A 4,531-nucleotide genomic window follows, 5' to 3' on the forward strand; every position below is an offset into this window, starting at 1 on the left:
GATCATAACTACGACCATATACCTACTAACAAGAAAGATTAGTCATATATGTGATCATAGCAACTTGATAACACATGGTAAACATCCAACCAAAATATGCATTCGATTTGAGCAAGTGCTAAAATGTCATGACGACCAACTAAGCATGCATTGATATTGATCTAGGTAAACAAAACACCATATAATTACCCAAACAACAATAAGCTAAAGTTATATGCTAGGAGCATAGATTCGACAATAAAAGCACAAACGAGTATATTATATAAATGAACTAGCCATGTATTCTTAAATAACAAACATCTACAAAACAATAGGAACTATGGCAACAATATATTATGCAACAAGGAATTACAATGGATAGGTTCCCAAACAACATAGCATTTCATTTGTCCTCTAGCATAAAGAAACTATGCAACAACATGTACTAAAAATATATAAATATATGTCGTAAACATGGAAATGGTTTCAAACAAATAAAACAAACATGCGAGATGTATGGAAATGGACATTTAAACCATATCTAAGATAACACCATGCTAAACAAAATTAAAATAGTCAAGGCATGAAGTATTTCATGACTAAATAGATAAGTAAATCAACACCTAGAAGAATTCAAAATAATTATAAGCACAATGAACATTCACCACAATTATGTACACGTTCTCATCGTAAAACAATAAAAAATATCAATCATTACTAAATAATAATAATAAGATTACACTAACAATGCTCCAAACCAAATCAAAATAATAACACCCACCAAACATGTATGAACAAAGATAATCTGGTACACCAAAACAATTCTTACACATGATAATAATTCAAAAATATTAGTACGCATGCATGGAAGAGAAATACATGCTACCACAAATTATCGAGCCGAAACAACGTTCAACTGTTTCATCAATTTAAACAAGAGTACACTAAATCTAGTAAATCATACGTTAATCCTAATGATATGAAATAAGTAGGAGCGACTCCTAGGCATATCATGAGCATACGATAAATAACATATTAACAAACAAAATGAATATCACCAATCAATAAACAAGAAAATCTATAGTACATCCAATTGACCAAACAAGTAATTTAACACCTCCATGGGGTTACGAAGATCCTAGGGAATATTTTATCTATGGGGCATGAACTCATATGACGAACAAAAATAAAGAAACAAGTGAATGTCGTCGGATGGCCTTTGATTTTGGATGCGCGCAGCCAACGACAAGGCAGGGCTGAAACATGATGTCTAACAGAGGAACAAGGTCTAGGAAAGTAAGCCTGCAAAAGGAATTAAAGAAGTGCTCACTGAGTTTGACAAAATAGTGAGATGAACTCGATGAACAGTGTACACGGACATGCGGAATTCTCCGTGTGTGGTCGATGGATCGCGTTCTTTCTTCTCTGAATGGATTCATGGCTTGGAGAAGAATCTTCTGGCGAAAGGGTTCGGGTGGAGATAGTCCGAGTCACTGGGATCAATACTTCGCCTCGCGTCCATAGAGCTACAAAAGTTCAGGAAGTGTTCTTGAGGAGAGGAGGAAGGGAGAGGCAGAGGTTGCTGCGGGAATAGAGGAGGAGGTTGGGGTGCATCTATATATACTAGCCGGTCTGGAAACGATGGGAAGTTGAAGGGAATTAGATAAGAGGTTTCTTCATGGCTGTATATTTCCTTCTGTAGTGGTATCCGTGTAAGTGAGTGGAGGAGGAGAAGAAGCAGTTGAGACTAGGAGTGAGGGCTTATGGCGGCCGAGCACCAGGCAGGCCGTTATCTGGCGCGTCCTTTTGGGCCTGGGGATGTGGAATCCGTCAGCGCGGGTCAGGGCTGCCCCAGGCCTATAGGGTGAAATACGGTCCGGGATACGACTAGCGAAAGAATAGGCGTATTATGTTCGGCCCATGCACGGATTCTGTTCGCGCGGCTGCGAGTGCTCACACGACTTGCACCAGAAACGGTGGGCCATGGGCTGGTTCGAAACAGCACAGGTCCTCGAATCGAAACGGATGACCCACCCCCCACCACCCACGGCACCCCTTGTGGATCAGAACAGAGCCACGCGATAGCTTTTCCTCCACCCTCCTCACCGCACTCGTCTGGGGTGGGGGCGGCGGCGGCGCCGTCGCGAAGCTGTTCCGGCGCCATGTCTACCGATGGCATCGAGCTAAACGGGTACGTGTAGTCTGCCCCGCCATTCTTTCACCCTAGCTACTTCGATGCCGGGTCGCCGTCCTGTTCTTGTAAGATCTGGACTAATGTAGCTAGATTTGTTTCTGGCCGGGGTGTTGACGGAGCTGCAGTGTGGAGCCCTCCAGTACTCCCGCTGGAGTCTCAGGATTCCATGAGCGTCGTTGAATGTCGAGGGAGTCGTCGCCGGCAAGCCACACGCCGTGGGAGACGAAGCCAAATATGACGTTTGCTCTGAAGCGACCAGCGGGTGGACGTGAAGGTTAGTCAGAGAAACACCGATGCATATCATTTACGTTTAGAAAAAACTGCACGATCGATGGACCAGTGATTAGTAGCAAGTGTTGACTTTTGCCTCATTGTACAAAACTGCTTGGTGCGTTCTTAGTAGGCCTTCGTTGGATTTTTAGGGAAACTGCATGATGGATGTTTTACTAGTCAGATGTTATTAGGAGAAAGTACTATTTCTTGAGCAAATGGCTATGTTGGATGTTTAATTAGGCACATACGGTGCAAACGGGTGCAAGCTTTAGTCGGATTGTTTTGTTTTGGGTGCTGAATTGATAGCGAAGGATGTTGATTTGGTGTACATGTGCCTCTGGATTATTGATAATGTGATGGATTCGCTTGTTTGATGCGTTCCAAATAGCAATATAAATTAAGAGTTTGGGTTTATATCATATTGTTTTTGGAGTAGCCGTGTGGTCTATTGGATTTTGTTTCGGTCTTTTTAACTGGGAGTATAATTATGGAGATGGATGACAGAATGGATCTTTGTTTCGGTCTTTTTAAATGTGGATATGAATTATGGAGTTGGATTTAGATGCTTCATTTGAGATGTGCTTTTTGAGGATTTTCATAATGCACACGCATGGCTGTACCAAAAAATGGTCTCACTTGAGCTGTAGTCCTTATCTTTTTATGTTCGGCTAATTTGTTTCCCGGATAGCTGAGCATTTTCAGCTGTGAGCAGAGAGAAGTGGAGTTAAGTTGAGTTCAAAATTGAGGTCAGTGAGGATGAGAGTTTTTTCAGCTGCGAATGTGGCTCGTTCGAACATTCTGGCCTAGTGTGTTGCCATATATTATAGATTTGTATCGTCTTTGGTACCGACATACAATTTGTGTTTGTGGTTTGTGTCCATATGAGATTAGGTGATTGATGTGGGCTATGTTTTCGTGCAGGTGATGGTACACTTCCGTTTGGCAAAAATACCTGAGAAGCACATAATGAAGTGCTGGACAAGACAGGCTCGTGACATTCTTCCTGAACACTTGGTTAGGTACCAGAAAGACAGAGGGCTTCCTGCGAGTGATACATTCAGGCATCACACTATGTACATGTAAGCGCTTGAGTGTGTGGTACTTGGTGATAGCAATGTGAAATGTTATGAAGTTTTCATGACTATGATGAAGGAGGTCCATGCCACTCTGCCACCTTTCAGTGTAGACAAGGATGGTTTGCGGCTTGCTGAGCGAGAGAAGCAGCAGCAGTTGGTAGCCAGCGCTCAACAGGGGTTGATCCAAGCAAATGCCGGTCTTGAGGAGAAAAATGGAGATGGTGATTCTAGTTGTTTAGGTGTGGGTGTGCATCAGAAAAAATGCCAGAGGGGGAGACGAACAACAAGTCGAGACAAGGCTCCTTATGAAAAGCATTTGAAGAGGTCTAGGTTCTGTACAATTTGCAGAGTGCAAGGGCACAAATGCACGACCTGCCCTCACAGAGGTGATTTGCCGAAGGCTCCAAGAAAATTGCCGAAGTGTACCAATTGTGGGGTGGTTGGACATCGACGGAATGCGTTGGGCACTAAAAAAACTGGACCGTTCGGGCCTAACTTTTTATAACTAAAATCAGGACATTCTTGTTAAGGGGAATGTGTTGGCATGCGTGATTGTTGTACTTTAGTTTCTTAACTTGTCATAATGTTTCCCTTTCCTGCTGGAGTTGAAAATCATCGTACCTGCAACCATATTTTCTTTCCATTTTGAGCTTGGAAATTTGGTTAATGGACATTGAAATTGTGATGCGTTCACCCATCACTGTAGGATAATATAATTTGATTGGGTGTGCTTTTTTAATATTTTTTTCTCATGATTTCTTCTGAATGAACAAGCTGGTCAAAGACGCTTACATTGCTGGGCGGGAGTTTGTAGTTCAAACTGTTCGCCGTGAATGCTGTCTGATTGCAGCAAGGACCATTTTTTTTTGGCGAGTTTTGGTATCTGTTGAACTGGCCCCACTTGGTTGCGATCCAGTGGTACATGCAGATGCAGTGAGCCATGCCCGTTGTTTTTTGTGAACTTTTATTTCTTTGCCATTGGAAACAGGCTGCAATATTTTTTAACCAT

The 4,531-nt window shown here is 42.4% G+C and overlaps 1 long non-coding RNA gene across 1 annotated transcript; it reads left to right on the forward strand.

Annotated features, from left to right (window-relative positions):
* Nucleotides 1-2,042: 2,042 nt before the first annotated feature.
* Nucleotides 2,043-4,219, forward strand: LOC119301684. The gene is made up of 3 exons (XR_005147144.1): nucleotides 2,043-2,170; nucleotides 2,299-2,447; nucleotides 3,368-4,219. It is a non-coding gene; the product is annotated as an uncharacterized LOC119301684 (long non-coding RNA).
* The last annotated feature ends 312 nt before the right edge of the window (nucleotides 4,220-4,531 follow it).

This window comes from Triticum dicoccoides, chromosome 1B, assembly GCF_002162155.2.
Source record: "Triticum dicoccoides isolate Atlit2015 ecotype Zavitan chromosome 1B, WEW_v2.0, whole genome shotgun sequence".
Classification (NCBI taxonomy): domain Eukaryota; kingdom Viridiplantae; phylum Streptophyta; class Magnoliopsida; order Poales; family Poaceae; genus Triticum; species Triticum dicoccoides.